The following is a 16467-nucleotide window of genomic DNA, read 5'->3' as shown; positions in this document are numbered from 1 at the left end:
AGCCATGGGCGAGCTGGCAGAATAGAGGCCAGCTATGAGCGAGCTAGCAGAATAGAGGCCAGCTATGAGCGAGCTGACAGAATAGAGGCCAGCTATGAGCGAGCTGGGAGAACAGAAATTAGCCATGAGAGAGCCAGGAGAACAGTGACCAGTCATAGAAGAGCCAGGAGAATATACAGCAGCTATGGAACAGCGGAAGAACAGTGACCAGCCATGGGAGAGCCAGGAGAACCGGCTCCAGCAATGGGAGAACTGGGAGAATAGAGGCTAGCCGTAGGACATCAGGATAGCAGTGACCAGCTATGGGCGAGCAGAAGAACAGCGAGCAGCCATAGGGGAGCAGACAACATCCATGAGTGAGTAGGAAAACAGTGTCCAGTCAGTGACACAGCCAGGACAATGACCCTCAGGAGAGCTTGAAGAACAGTGACCAGCCAGTAGGAAAGCTGGGAAAGCAGTGATCAGCCAAAGGAAAGCTATAATAGGTGAATAGCCAATGAAAGAGTGGCACCAGACAGCTGGAAGAGCAGAGACCAGACCTCTGAAGAGTGATGAAGTAATAGCTAATTTGCTATCCAAAGAAAAAAAATGACACATTCTGTGAAAGAATTCATTGTATCATTTTAAGTTAATTTACAGTACATCTGTTCTACTTTCCTTTAATGTTGGAGAAAAGGACGTCTGTGAAGCTTTTTTGATGTCTCATTTGGTATAGCTTCTCTTGTAGCCACAGTTTTAGAGTTTGACTTTCCAGTCATTCAGACAATGGGAGTGTTGTTCATCAGCCATATTCATCCTGATACAGCAGACAGACTTGTGACAGAAAACAGCAGTTTATACCTCCTGTGTTATGAAGGTTTGTATTGATAACCAAAACATCACTGTTTCCATAGTTTTTATAATCTGTGTTAGATAAAAAGCACATTTGATTAAAATATACTATACGCACTTTACACATTCAAATATAGTGTTAAAAAATCCAGCAGAATTCAGATTTATTTCATGTGGGAAAGAGATTTTTGGTGGTAGCATTGTGCATTCTAAAAAATGTCTCACCTACTGACTCCCCAAAGCCTTTCCACCATCTACTAGGCACAAGTAAGAAGTGTGATGGAATACTCTCCACTTGCCTGGATGAGTGCAGCTCCAACAACAAGCAAGAAGCTCGACACCATCCAGGACAAAGCCGCCCGTTTGATTGGCACCCCATCCATCACCTTAAACATTCACTCCCTCCACCACCGGTGTACCGTGGCTGCAGTGTGTACCATCTACAAGATGCAGTGCAGCAACTCGACAAGGCTTCTTCGGCAGCACCTCCCAAACCCCGTGCCTCTTCCACCTGGAAGGACAAGGGCAGCAGGCGCATGGGAAGACCACCACCTCCAAGTTCTCCTCCAACTCACACACTGTCCTGACTTAGAAGTATATCGCCGATCCTTCATCGTCGCTGGGTCAAAATCCTGGAACTCCCTACCTAACCGCACTGGGGAAGTACCTGCACCACACGGACTGCAGCGGTTCAAGGCGGCGGCTCACCACCACCTTCTCGAGGGCAATTAGGGATGGGCAATAAATGCCGGCCTTGCCAGCGGCGCCCACATCCCATAAACGAAAAAAAAATTCTATTACATCTAGTTAGTCATAGGATCTTACAGTTTTTTATGCTGCTACTGATAAGCATGTGAGTCGGGGAATGACGTAAGTTGTTAGTTATGTTTTTAAATGCAAAATTTGACTTGTTGCTTAGCTACTGAAGCCAAGGATCAGTACAGACTGGCTATATGTGATTAGGATGTCAAAATGTTGTCAGGTATGGGTCAAAGACTCGTTATTTTTAGCTCCCGGTTTATATATTTAAGAGTTAAAGTTTGATGATCTTGAAGATTTTCTTTCTTCAGTAAATCAGTGTTTTTTATTTCAGAATAAATAAGCAGGCTGATAGTAGATATTTGAATTGCTGATCTTTATTTCATTACAGGTTCATTTTGTATTTGTCATTCTGTTTGCTCAACATCATTAGTTGTAGAAAGATAAATATTTCCATGGCGTCAGACTTTGTACTCCCAGTGACTGACTGGGTTACATACTGAGTGTTAAATACAAAACTGGAAATGATCCATTTAGTAAACCATATGCTTTCTCAGTGTGTTCTCAGCTATGTGAATTCAGAAATAATACTGAACCAAAATTAAATTCAGTATTTACACTACTTGCTGTCTTTCTGTTCTCTCTCTCTTTCTCTCCATTTCTGCTGTTCTCTTCATTTGCCTTAATCTCTGTTTATCTTCTTTTCCTTCTATTTTTGGTTCTTTCATTCTGATCGCTCATTTTCTGTTTCTCTCCATCTGTTTATTTTCTTTTACACTTTACTGTATGTTTCCTTCTATTCTCCTATTTTTCATGAAAGGTTCTAACAATATTCCACCCCTCTTTAGGTCTTTTAAACAGCTCGTTAGATTTATCCTAAAACTGCTCTGTCCCTGCAGTCGGAACTGTAAGAAAGCAACATATCGGAACTGTAAGAAAGCAACATATGGTGATTTGACCACTGTTTATTTCTTCCATTCCTGTGGGGTAGTGCCTGGCCTCTGCTTTTTCACAGTTGAAATCAGAGCTGTGGAAAATCCTGGGACTGATCCACATCTTAGTGATCAGCAATATCATCACAATGTGCCACCTTAATCCCAACAGTATGTTAGACTTTACACAGAGTATGCAGTTCATATACCTGTACCATGTAGTGTAAGTGTGCCAATGATAAAGTATTATTAGGAATAACACTGTAGAAGAAAAATTGTATTTAAACATATGCAGACCTTTAGCTTATGCACTGTTACATCAGCCCAGATTTATGTCCCACATAATATTAGGGAGAAATCAGAACACAGTCATTCCCAGCATCACTCTGCTTTTGAATTTAAAGTAACTGAACGTTAATATTTTCAGCACTCAATCTTCAGTCTCATACAGTAATGGCTTGGAAGTGCATGTTATGATTCGTATTTTATTACAAACTACAATTGTGTATTCAGGTTATGTTTCAGTAGAATGCCAGCTATTACATGAAGTGGTGTGGTCATCGTCATCTGCCGAGACAGCTCTACCTGCAGATGTGAAAGTAACTACTGCACTCAATTTGTACACCACAAACTAAGCTCAAGCACCCAAGGGGAATCTGTGTAGTATCACCTAGGCTGCAGTTTGAACAGTTGTTCGAAGCCTAATCTGGAAAACCAGATGTTGAGTGCTCAATGGGTTAAATGTTAATACAGTTCACTTTAAAGTATATGGATTTTCTTGTGTGCAGTTGAACAATTATATGAGTACCAGCCTTGAGAACAACTCTAGTTCACATCAATGTTTTGTCATTTGAATAATTCTGCTGTAAGCTAAATAACAGCGTAGATAAAGATAATAGCAGAAGCTCTGCGAACTAAAATATACAGTATCTTATTTATTGTTTGAATTGCATTACCCTTAGGCTTACCATCTTCTGTACTAATTCATAACTACTTTTAATGCTGTTCAGCTCAACATTGATATGGGCTTTTGACATTTTTGCTTTTACTGATGAGTTGTACCTTCAGATTTTTATGTCCATTTACATTGGTCAATTGTGCTAGCAGCATCAGCTCTTTTTGAAGGAAGGACTTTTTAAAATTGGTATTTTGCAGTTTCCTATTGTCTGGTTCTGCTTCATGTATGTTTATTAGCTGGAAATCATGTTGTTTTGCAAGTAGTAGTACAGTAACACTGGATAGGTGGAGCTAGAGGTCTTCAGTGTACAGTATCAGTAACTTTACAAAGTATTTTCTCTCTAAAACTACAATTATTTCAACAGCAACCCAGGTACATTAGATAGTGCTTACTTGTGATAAACCAATTTTTTTATTCACAAAGTTAACCATGGCTGTTTAATAGGTAAAATCAGCACATTGAATTCCAATCAGTACGTTTTTACTAATTATTAAAAAGTGCCTTTTTCATTCAGGAAATGCAAATGCTCTATCTGCGTGTTAGCATTTTGTAACTCATTACTTTCTACACCTTTATAACTTTATGGATAGATTAGTTGTTTACATTAAGTGTTATACAATGTTTATTTTTGAGGTTGAGGTTTCCTTTTTTCTAAGGACTTGTTTTCTGTTATCTTTGCTTGGGTCTCCCTGTACCACACTTCATTCCTGGTCAGAAGGTTGAATTGGCGTCCAGCTCCCAAGCCTCTACTAATGTCACTCTGAAACTGGGTGTTTGGAAGCCACAAGACTCCTCCATGGGTATTCTCCTTCAAGTTTTCCCATCCTTCCCATTGGGGAGTCTCTTCTCTGAATTTGGCACCTCTTCATGGCATTATAGCTGAAATTAAGAATTTAGCACATGTAGGATTATGGGCACTAACCTGCATCCTGGCACTTCATGGTGCATTTGGGCTGCAACATGCTGGACAACCTTACCATTCCTCAAATTTAAAGATTCAATCCTTCAGAGAATTCCAGCAACAATTTAATCTCACACCAACCCAGTTGCATAAATGTTTTAAATTTCCTTCTCTTCTCTCTGAACGATATCACTCAGCCATTTACTTGTGTCCATATTTTCTCATTTATACAATCAAATCTGTATTCGAAGTATACTTATGAAAAGAAAAATAATCACACATCCTGAAACGTGACAATCTTAAAGGACAAATGTAAGAAGTCACACGACACCAGGTTATAGTCCAACAGCTTTATTTGAAATCACAAGCTTTCGGAGCGCTGCTCCTTCTTCAGGTGAAGTGGAGAAATGCATAAAGACACAGCTTATATAGTCAGAAAATCATGTCAGATGTTTACAGGTAACCTTTCCAACTGCTATTTATCACACCTCGGCAGAGAGATAATCACAGCAGTCAAAGGTGTGAATAGTGTCCAAACAGGTCAGTCAGGGAAACATTACATCAAAGAACGGGATATGACGCTCGACTCGTCGATCGACAGTTCCGACGGGCCACAGCGAAAAATCGCATAGACCTCCTCAGAAGACAAACACGGGACACAACCAACAGAGTACCCTTCGTCGTCCAGTACTTCCCCGGAGCGGAGAAACTACGCCATGTTCTTCGCAGCCTTCAACATGTCATTGATGACGACGAACACCTCGCTAAGGCCATCCCCACGCCTCCACTACTCGCTTTCAAACAGCCGCCTAACCTCAAACAGACCATCGTTCGCAGCAAATTACCCAGCTTTCAGGAGAACAGCGACCACGACACCACACAACCCTGCCACAGCAACCTCTGCAAGACATGCCAGATCATCAACACAGATACCATCATCACACGTGAGGACACCACCCACCAGGTACATGGTACATACTCATGTGACTCGGCCAACGTTGTCTACCTCATACGTTGCAGGAAAGGGTGCCCCGGAGCATGGTACATCGGCGAGACCATGCAGACACTGCGACAACGGATGAACGGACACCGCGCAACAATCACCAGGCAGGAGTGTTCCCTCCCAGTCGGGGAACACTTCAGCAGTCAAGGACATTCAGCCTCCGATCTTCGGGTAAGCATTCTCCAAGGTGGCCTTCGAGACACACGACAACGCAAAATCGTCGAGCAGAAACTGATAGCCAAGTTCCGCACCCATGAGGACGGCCTTAACCGAGATCTTGGGTTCATGTCACGCTACATGTAACCCCACCTGATGCAGGGTCATCCAGACTCGAGTCGACATTGGCTTGTTCTCTCTACACAGATGCGGCCGGACCTGCTGTGATTTCCAGCCAAAAAAAATGTTTTTTGTCTGTTTTTTTGTTTTTCATACAGACCCCAGCATCTGCAATATTTGACCCCTTGTGACCCCACCTCATTGTTCTTTGATGTAATGTTTCCCTGACTGACCTGTTTGGACACCATTCACACCTTTGACTGCTGTGATTATCTCTCTGCCGAGGTGTGATAAATGGCAGTTGGAAAGGTTACCTGTAAACATCTGACATGATTTTCTGACTATATAAGCTGTGTCTTTATGCATTTCTCCACTTCACCTGAAGAAGGAGCAGCGCTCCGAAAGCTTGTGATTTCAAATAAAGCTGTTGGACTATAACCTGGTGTCGTGTGACTTCTTACATTTGTCCACCCCAGTCCAACTCCGGCATCTCCACACCAATCTTAAAGGAGGAGAGGAAGGTGGTGAGGCAGGGCGTTTAGGAAATGTATTCCAGAGCTCGGGGCATTGGTGGCTGAAGGCATGGTTGTCCGTTGTGGAGTGAAAGAAAGGGGGATTCACAAAAAGCTGAGTCAGAACAACGAAGAGCATTGTAGCGCTGGAGGTAGGGAGGGGCTAGGCCATGGGGGGTTTAAATACAAGAACGAGAATTGTAAATTTGAGGCATTGGAGACCAGGAGCCAATGTAGGTCAGTGAGGATAAAGGGTGATGAGTGAGTGAGACTTGATATGGGATAGGATACAAGCAATAGAGGTTTGGAATTGTTGAGTCTGGAGGTGACAGATAATAAATTAGGGTTTCGGTGGAAGATAGGCTGAGGTAGGTGTCAGCCATGATACTCTCGCCTCTGAATCAGAAGGTTGTGGCTTCACGTCCCACTCCAGAGACTTGAGCTCAAAATCTAAGTTGACACTCCAGTGCAGTATTGAGGGAGTGCTGCACTGTCAGAGGTTCCATCTTTCAGATGAGACGTTAAACCGAGGCACCATCTGCCCTCTCAGATGGATGTAAACGATCCCAAGACACTATTTCAAAGAAGATCAAGGGAGTTCTCCCCAGTAATAAAAATAGAAAATGCTGGACATACTCAGCAGGTCAGGCAGCATCTGTGGAGAGAGAAACACAGTTAATGTTTCAAATCAATGACCTGTCGTCAGAGCTAGAAAAAGTTAGAGATGTAACAGATTTTAAGCAGGTGCAGAGGCAGGGAAAGGGAGGAGGGGAGGAAAGAGCAAAAGGGTATAAGGCAGGAGTGATTAAATGACAAAAGGTATGATTGTACAAAGCAAAAGGAGATGGTAATGCGACAAGTAAAAAAACAAAAGATGGGTCTAGAAGAGGTGTAAATGGGAATATCAGAATCATCAACAGTTGCCATCTGAAAAAATAGGGGCAGAGGTTATGGTCTGAAATTGTTGAACTCGATGTTGAGTCCAGAAGGCTGTAAAGTGCCTAATCGAAAGATGAGGTGCTGTTCCTCGAGCTTACGTTGAGCTTCATTGGGACAGTGTAAGAGGCCGAGGACGGTGAGGTCTGAGTGGGAGTGGAGCGGAGAATTAAAGTGACAGGCGACCGGAAGCTCGGGGTCACGCTTGCAGGCAGGCTGAATGGAGGTGTTCCACAAAGCGGTCACCCAATCTGGGAAGGGGTGGGGGTGTTGGGAGTGATAAAGGAGTGGACCAGGATGTCGCGGATGGAGCAGTCCCTTTGGAATGATGAAAGGGGAGGGGAAGATGTGTTTGGTGGTGGGATCATGCTAGAGGTGGTGGAAATAGCAAAGGATGATCTGTTGAATGTGGAGGCTGGTGAGGTGAAAGGTGAGGACAAGAGGTCCAGGGAGGGAGAGGAAGGGGTGAGAGCAGAATTGCGGGAAATGGAACGGACATGGTCCTGTCAACCATGGTAGAGGGGAATCCTTGGTTGAGGAAAAAGGAAGACATATTGCTGGAGGTGGCGAAAATGGCAGAGGATGATCCGTTGAATGTGGAGGGAGACTATGCCTGCCTTTTCATGGATATGTGAAACATTCTTTGTTCCAGTCCTACTCAGGTTGTTCCCCCCCCGCCCTCACCTTTTTTTCCAGTACATTGATGACTGTATCAGTGCCGTTTCCTGCTGTCGCCCAGAACTGGAAAATTTCATTCACTTTTCTTCCAATTTCCACCCTTCCCTCACCTTCACATGGTCCATCTCCAACTCTTTCCTTCATTTCCGGAACTTCTCTGTCTCCATTTCTGGGGACAGGCTATCGACAATCATCCACTATAAGCCCACTGACTCCCACAGGTACCTGGACTACACTTCCTCCCATCCCGTTTCCAAAAAGGACTCTATTCCATTCTCCCAGTTGCTCCATCTCCTTTGCATCTGTTCTGACAATGCCACCTTCCATACTAGTGTTTTCAATATGTCTTCCTTTTTCCACAACCGAGGATTCCCCTCTACCATGGTTGACATGTCCCTTGACCGTGTCCGCTCCATTTCCCGCACTTCTGCTCTCACCCCTTCCCAGAACCATGATAGGGTTCTCCTTGTCTTCACCTTTCACCCCACCAACCTCTACAAGCGTGACCCCGAGCTTCCGGTCGTCTGGCACTTTAATTCTCCGTTCCACTCCCACTCTGTCCTCGGCCTCTTACACTGTTCCAACGAAGCTCAATGTAAGCTTGAGGAACAGCACCTCATCTTTCGATCAGGCACTTTACAGCCTTCTGGACTCAACATTGGGTTCAACAATTTCAGACTGTAAACTCTGCCTCTATTTTTTCAGATGGCAGCTATTGATGATTGTGCTTTTCCCATTTACACCTCTTCTGGACCCATCTTTTGTTTCTTTTCTTGTCCCATTACCATCCCCTTTTGCTTTGTACAATCATACCTTTTGTCATTTAATCTCTCCTGCCTTCCACCTTATCACAGGCCTTCCCTTTTGTTCTTTCCTCCCCTCCCCCTTTTCCCTGCCCCTACACTTGCTTAAAATCTGTTCCATCTCTAACTTTTTCCAGTTCTGACGAAAGGTCATCGACCTGAAACGTTAACTCTGTTTCTCTCTCCACAGATGCTGCCTGACCTGCTGAGTATTTCCAGCATTTTCTGTTTTTATTTCAGATTTCCAGCATCTGCAGTATTTTGCTTTTGTATTAGAGTTCTCCTACTCAATATTTAGCCATCAGCCAACATCACTAAAACTGATTTCCTGGTCATTATCACATTGCTGTTCATGGGAGCTTGTTGTGCACAAACTGGCTGCTGCCAATTGCCTACATTACAACAATGACTACACTTCTAAAGTACAGGTACTTCATTGGTTATAAAGCGTTTTGAGATGTTCTGAGGTTGTGAAAGACACTATGTAAATCAAAGTCTTTTTTTTTTTAGGGACAGAGACAAGCAATCTGGAAGTAGGTGGACTTTGTGATGGGCAGGATTTGGGTTTCAAAGCTCTGCTCAGGATCAATTAGGACACAGAGGCTGCAAACAGTCTGGTTCAGATTGAAACCGTGGCGGAGAGGGAGGTGGAGTCAGTGGCAAAGATACGGAGTTTGTGGCAGTGTCTAAGACAATGGCTTTACTCTTCACAATATTTAGCTGGAGGAAATTGTGGCCATCCAAGACTGAATGTCAGACAAATAGTCTGACAGCACAGATGCTGTGGAGGAGTCAGGAAAGCTAGTGGCGAGGTAGAGCTTGAGTGTTTTATAATAGCTGACTCCATTTCTGCAGATGTTGCCAAGGGGCAACATATAGATGAGGAAGAGCTGCAAACCAAGGGTAGATCTCCCTGCTTTCATCTGAATAGTGCCATGCAATATTTTACATTCATCTGAACAGACATCTGATAATGCACCCCTACCTTAGCATTGCACTGAAGTGTCAGCCTAGATTATGTGCTCAAATTGTGGAGTTTGGCTTGAACCTATGACCTTCTGACTCATAGGTGAAAGTGCTACCACTGAGCCAAAGCTGAAAGTACTGTAGGCTCAATGTAGCCTGTAGAATTATGTATTGTCCTATGTGCAGGCAGGATATTACTTATGTTTACTACACATAGCACCGTATTTTGACTGGTGGTATGGTAACAGTTATGGTAATTACTGCAAGGCTGCAGTGAATTCAATCCAGCCACTATAAATTGCAATAGATATGGACAGTCTTTTAAAGAAGAGCAAAAAAAGCCAGAAGACTAATAACTTGCATCCGCCATGATGTCATGGCATTGACCCTGCCGTAAATTTTGGGGTGAGATAATTTAAATGCATGTAGGTTGTGTGAATCTAGCCTGCAATCTCTCAGATATGCTGTTGGGGTAGAAAAAACATGCAAAGATGGGAGGTAGTTCCTCAGTGCACCCCAAATTTTTACCAGACAGGGGAGGAATGGTGGAAAATAGAGGTGGTGACTTGGTGTGTAGCAAGTTGCACGGTGGCATAGTGGTTAGCACTGTTGCCTCACAGCGCCAGGGACCCGGGTTCGAATCCGGCCTCGGGTGACTGTCTGTGTGGAGTTTGCACATTCTCCCTGTGTTTGCGTGGGTTTCCTCCGGGTGCTCCGGTTTCCTCCCACAGTCTAAAGATGTGCGGGTTAGGTTGATTGGCTATGATAAAAATTGACCCTTAGTGTTAGGGGGATTAAATACGTGGGGTTACGGGGATAGGGTGGGATATGTGTTGGTGTAGGGGTTACGGGGATCGGGTGGGATATGTGTCGGTGCAGGCTCGATGGGCCGAAATGGCCTCTATCTGTACTGTGAGGTTTCTGTGATTTCTGTGAAGTTATAAAACCTGCTATTTAAAGGGACATTGGAAGCCTCAGTCATCAGCATTGAGTGAAGGGAATAGCCACCTTGCATTTATATAGTGCCTTTAATTTAGTAAAACATCCCAACCAACCTGATGCATGGCCTCAAGGTATGAGGACTGGAATGGTGGATTGTTGCACCATTCATGACAGATCCCTGGGTATCTGGCATTGACATATAGGATTAGGTGACTAGCGCACACATTAGCTGCATTGATGGAATGGAAACCCTTTCTGTTCATAAAAAGATGGGATTTTCATAGAGGGCTTTCAGTGACACAGGTTCTGTCAGTTGCTCCCTGCACTTATGAGAAGCCAGCCAGCCTATAGAACTGGATAGTTCTCTCCTTCTCTAGTTCCATTGGGAAGGAAATGAATTGTGCAGCTCTCCTGAAGAAAGCATCAGTGACCTTCTTGATGCGATGATAAGCTGCTGACTGTCTAATGTGGCAATGGTCACCTCATGTTGCTGGGAGCAATTCATGATGCAAAGAAGTTTATGGCAGTGGCAACCTGGACTGGTGCAAACAGTGTTGTTCTCCTGGGCTGCAGATCTTCAATCAGCAGTTGACATATTTCCACACTAACCCCCAGGAGGAAGTGCAGCCTTCTGAGGTGCAGATGGTCAGTGAGGTCCAAGTAAGACCTTCTGATAATTGAGAGTCCAGATGTAGGGAAGAGATGCCTTCTATAATGCCTAACTCAAAAAGCTTCTAATCTGGTCTCTTCCTGGTCTTCAACCTCCTCTTCATAGCACAAAAATAAAAATATTCCCAGAGGAAAATCCATGTCTAGAGTGCTAAGCAGTAATTTGAGCAGAGCTGAATAAAGTAGAAACTAAAGTCCTGGCTTCACCCCCAAAGTACTTTAAAGATCTAGGTAGGCAAAGAAACACCAACCTTCAGTAGGAACACACAGAATGGCTTCCTCCAAGCTGTATCTGCCTCAGGGAAACCTACTGCTGCCTCTACTGCCACATTTATATTGGTGTTAATTATTGGGGGTAGAAATAGAGGAAAGTGGGTTGGTACTGCTAGCCACAGCTCTGTCCTAATTTACATGGGGTGGTAAGCTCTTCTGGCATATCTTAAACGGAGCCGGTTGGTATTTTAGGAGAACAAATCAAAACACTGCTATGATTTAGTCAACAACTCCATTATCGTTGTATCATGTGACTACCAGGATGGTAGAAGGCGAACTAGATGGGCCTTGGTCTTTTTTTGTCTAGCAATTCCTGCATTCCTATGAATGCAGGTGCAGTTTTTTGTGGATTTGAGGTAGTGGCCTTAAAGAAGTCATCCTGCTCTTTTTACTGCTCCAAATTCACCCAAAGCAGGCGATAACTTAGAGTAGAATCCCCCCACCCCACCATGATCTAGGTCTTTAAAATGCTGAGCGATACAGACAATATAAAATAAAGAAGGCTATTTATCTTCAACTTTCAGTGTAGAACTAGAAGACACAAATATGAAATGAAGAAGGCGGAAGTGAGAGAAGTACACTTTCCCACAAAGTAGTGGATCTATGGAAAAACAGAAGCAAAAATAGTGTTTGCATTAGCTGTTATCAAAACTATATTTTATCTTTTATAAATATCTGTTGCTAATATGCCTATTTAGAAGTGGGTGTTTTCACTAACAAAATGTACATTATGCTATTACATGCAGACAGAGCTACATTTCGGTCCTTGCTAATGTGAAAATGTATTTACCTCTATATAACCACAGGCTAAATGCCATAGGTTTATAAAAAGCTGAAAATATGCAGAAAGTGGGTACATACTGCTGTACATTATGGTTGATCTATGTAATCCTTTCATGTTTTCAGCAATTAGTTTTCCATTAACTTGACCAAATGTAGACACTCAAAAAGCAAAGTATTGATTTTATCTCTGCTCACTGGGTTTTGAACTTGACCCCCACCCCCAGCTATTATCTTGAAATCATTGCTCTTGCAACAGATGTGTTTAGTAAATTGCAGTCAAATGCACGTTCAAATTCTGGATCTTTTGGATAGCCTTTGCAAGCTTGCAAACAGTTGTTGAAATATAAGTTGTTGCATAATAGCGGTCTTGTTGAAGATACTTTACATAGTTACTTCACTGGGATAATCCAGAATACTGAATGACAAAGTAATGACCAAAATTAGCATTAAAAAAATAGGCAAATATGCCCATGTTAGTCCATTTATATAAATGTGGCATCACACACAGATTTATATGTTATTCTCTTTATGTAATAGATTTTTTTTGAGATATTAAAATGATCTTTTTCTGGTTCTGAGAAGCACTCACTTTGTTCCCCTGGTAACAGCAACTTGCATTTATCTAGCGCCTTTAATATAGTTAAACATCCCAAGGCGCTTCACGGGAGCGTTATCAAACAGAATTTGGTAGTCAAATACTTACTGGTCCCCTGAATGTACTTAGGCACCAGTGGCCACTGAGTAAAAGAAGTGACGAGTAGAGCAGGATAACAACCAGACCAACAATTTGAGTTTTGGGAAAAAATAAAATATAAAGGAGGTATGAAGCAGAAAGGGGGAATGCATGGAGTAAAATTTTAAAAAAGAGGGGCAGGGAATTTCACAGTAATGAATTCAGAATTGAATAAGCAATCTTGGAGCTAGAGAGAGTGCACCAATTATGGTACAAAACCAAAATACTGCGGATGCTGGAAATCTGAAATAAAAACAGAAAATGCTGGAAATACTCAGCAGGCCAGGCAGCATCTGTGGAGAGAGATACAGAGTTAACGTTTCAGGTCGATGATCTTTCGTCAGAACTGGTTATGGTGTTTATTTTCTGGATCATGTTTAGTATTATACTTCTCCAGAGAGCACAGACATTATTAAAACTAATTTTTATTCATCACTAATGCACTTTATGGAGAAGCTCAGATGTTCTATTTAAGTAAATGTTTTCTATGCAACACAAAAGCATTGGAGTATTTTATCTTATGAAATTAAAATAATAAGTTAATTGAGTATCAGTGAGAAAGCTGTGTATATAAGTCATCAACAAAGGCACAAAGGATTTCCGATTCCATTGCATGTCATTCAACATTATTCTATCAACAGGCTAGCACTAAAGCTCAGTCCTTTACTATCCTGCATGACTTGAAACAACTCATCAATCAGCCTATCCATATCTCAATTATTCAGACAATCCTCTAGATCTTTCCTCACCTCCAATCCTAATTCTTACACTATCTGTCTTCCAACTCCTGGGCACTTATGGTCTGTCTCATATCTATTTTTGGAGCATACTCTGCAATAAATTACTCTATAAACTGTAAGCCAACTGAGATGTTATCACAAATTATTTGCTGCCTTTCCAACTGCTGTTGTTATTCTTCTGACCCTTGAAGTAACTGGTGCTGTCCTAGCTGGTATGAAAGAGCAAAGAAAGATGACAGAAAGCAAGGTCAAAATTATAGATTTTGTGGAAGCTTTGAAAGTCAAGAAGTAAAGTAGTAAGGTTGGAGGGTTTAGGGAGTGAGAGTAGACAAAAAGACTGCTGAAGGCTACGCCACCAATGGAGAAACAGTGGTGTTGGGGTGGGGCAGGGGGTGGGGGGAGTGGGGGTGGGAAGAGGATGTACACGAGGCAGAGTTGGAGGACTAAAGAGAACTCGGGGAAGCATAGAACTAGCGGATGTTTCAAAGGTAGGATGGGATGTGGCCATGGAGGAACTTGTAAGTGAGGATGAGAATTTTAAATTTGCCGTGTCGGGGGACAGGGAGCCAGTGAAGGTTTCTAAGGATTTGTGGTCATGGGCAACTCGGGCAGTGTGTAATGATGGAGTTTTGAACTAGTTGCACTTTATGTAGTTGCAGTCAGTGTTCTGAGGCACCGTCAACATTCACAGACTAAAATCAACACAAAGCAAGCCCCCCCTCAAAGCACGGTTTCTATCTCCTGCTGCTGCTGCTGCACACTGTGGATAGCATTTCTAGTGAGATTGGGAATTAGTGTGTCAGCATCAATCACTTACAGCAGGAGTGATAGGAAGTAGGAGCTTGGGAGTGGTGCTTTGCAAGGAGAAAGAGGGGAGCAGTGCTCTGGGGCAGAGAGAGAAGAGATGGGCAATAAATGCTGGCTTTGCCAGTGATGCCCACATCCAGTGAATGAATAAATAAATAAAAAGTCAAGAGCAGCATTTTTGTGAGGAAAGAGAGGGGAGAAGTTGGGAGCAGCACTTTGGGAGGCAGAAGCTGGGAGTGGTACTTCGGGGGAGGAAAATGCCAGCATTAACTGTGAAAGGGATAAATGAGCATGCCGGAAGTAAGTGAGGGGTTGGAAAAGAAGGAAAGTGCAGCATGAACTAGGGATGGAAGATGTGTGGCACCTTGAACATGGGAGAAGAGTGATGAATTGAGAGGAAGAAGTGTGCCAGCATAAACTGGGAGGGTTAGAAGTAGAGAAGGATCTGGGTTGGCGGTTGGATGAGGACCTGTGTTTCCATGAATGGGGTCATTGGTGAGTATGAACTGGGAGAGGTAGTTTGGAAGGGTAAAAGTGACTGTTGAAATAGCTTTTAGGGAAGTTGGGTGTGATTAGTTTGTTGAAAACCAAAATATTACTTTGTTTTAGCTTTTGTTAAAAAAATTAAAATGTACCAAGTGTTTAAGGTTAACCAGCATGCACTGTTTTTACTGTACATTTTTTTTCAGGAAAGCATGTCTGCTGGACCCCCTTAAAAATATACCACCAGTTGGTGCAGACAGAATATTTATAATTCTAAATATGCTGCCTGCAGTGCTGATTGGAATGAGTTCAAATATTCTATTTGCTATTAGGCAATATTTAAGAAATAAAATGAATTACATTTTCTTCACCACTAATGGATTATCTGTTGCTACTGGGAAAATAATGTTTAAAATATATATATAAAAAATTCTCAAATGGCCAATAGAGAAATTTTAAATAAAATTGAGTAGAAATAAAAAATGCAATGGCCATTGACATTGTAGATCCCAAAATACTGGAAATGCAATAAAGTGTCTGAATTCAACATTTTCTGGGCATGGGGTGCAGAGAGAAGCCCCTAGGCCCTGTTTTGAAAATAAATCTTGTACCTTTGATACTTGTCTCCCTGTTCAGGCTTTCATCTGTTTATGTTTTTCTCCTGATACAAGTGAAGGAATATTGGCCTGGAAATTCGACCGTGCAGCGCCCATTTTATGGGTGCGAAATGGCCTTCAATATGGCAGGCAGGATGCGCGTGCACATTTACGGTCAGATCACCCGCCATATTGGAAGAGGTAGATGCGCTCGCGGGAGGAGCGCATGTCGGGAACATTTTAACTACAGAATCATTTATGTAAATTAGGGTCCTGCGCTTCTTGCAGGACACGGTTCCAATTTTTGAACGGCCAAGAACTCCACTTGCCACGTTCTGAACTCGCACAGCGTAGCATGGTGCTAACCGGCAGGAAGGCCCCCGTACTTAGCTGAATGTTGAGCCGGGTGGAGTACTGCACAATAAAAAATGCAGGCCTCTGCCAGCTGCCACTTCCCCCACCGCCCCCTCCGCTGACCGCCGGCACTACCCCTCCCCGCCAATCACCTGGCTACTGATTGCTTCCCTCGAGGATCATATCCTGCGGCTTCAAAACTGGGCGCTCCGGAATTTCTGGGCCAATGGCTATACCCAACAGCTTAAGTTACGAAGCTGTGTCCCATTGCACTTTAAGCTTAACTACATGTTTTCATATGTCATAGACTTATATTCAGGTATGTTTTTGATTTGTCTGTTGTTTTGAGGCTGTGTCAGCATTTGCTAATTTGAGAGGCCAGGCTGTATGGAACAAAGATGTGATTAGAGGTTTCCAGAATTGCTGTGCATGAATTTTTCTGCATCTCCTGCATAATTCTGCTAGATAACTAAAAGGCGTTCCTGGAAACCCTCTGCAGAGACACTAATGGGAAAAATAGAACTCTTAAATA

The 16467-nt window shown here is 42.9% G+C and overlaps 1 protein-coding gene across 1 annotated transcript in view; it reads left to right on the top strand.

The window, feature by feature from the left end:
* The window catches only part of rapgef4a (Rap guanine nucleotide exchange factor 4a), a 389151-nt gene that overhangs the window by 22258 nt on the left and 350426 nt on the right, over positions 1 to 16467 (top strand). The gene's annotated exons all lie outside the window — the stretch shown is intronic.

This window comes from Somniosus microcephalus, chromosome 4 (assembly GCF_052327205.1).
Source record: "Somniosus microcephalus isolate GS21.2 chromosome 4, FLI_Smic_1.0, whole genome shotgun sequence".
Taxonomy (NCBI): domain Eukaryota; kingdom Metazoa; phylum Chordata; class Chondrichthyes; order Squaliformes; family Somniosidae; genus Somniosus; species Somniosus microcephalus.
The sequence above is the reverse complement of the archived record's forward strand: the minus strand, read 5'-3'. Positions and strand labels throughout refer to the sequence as shown.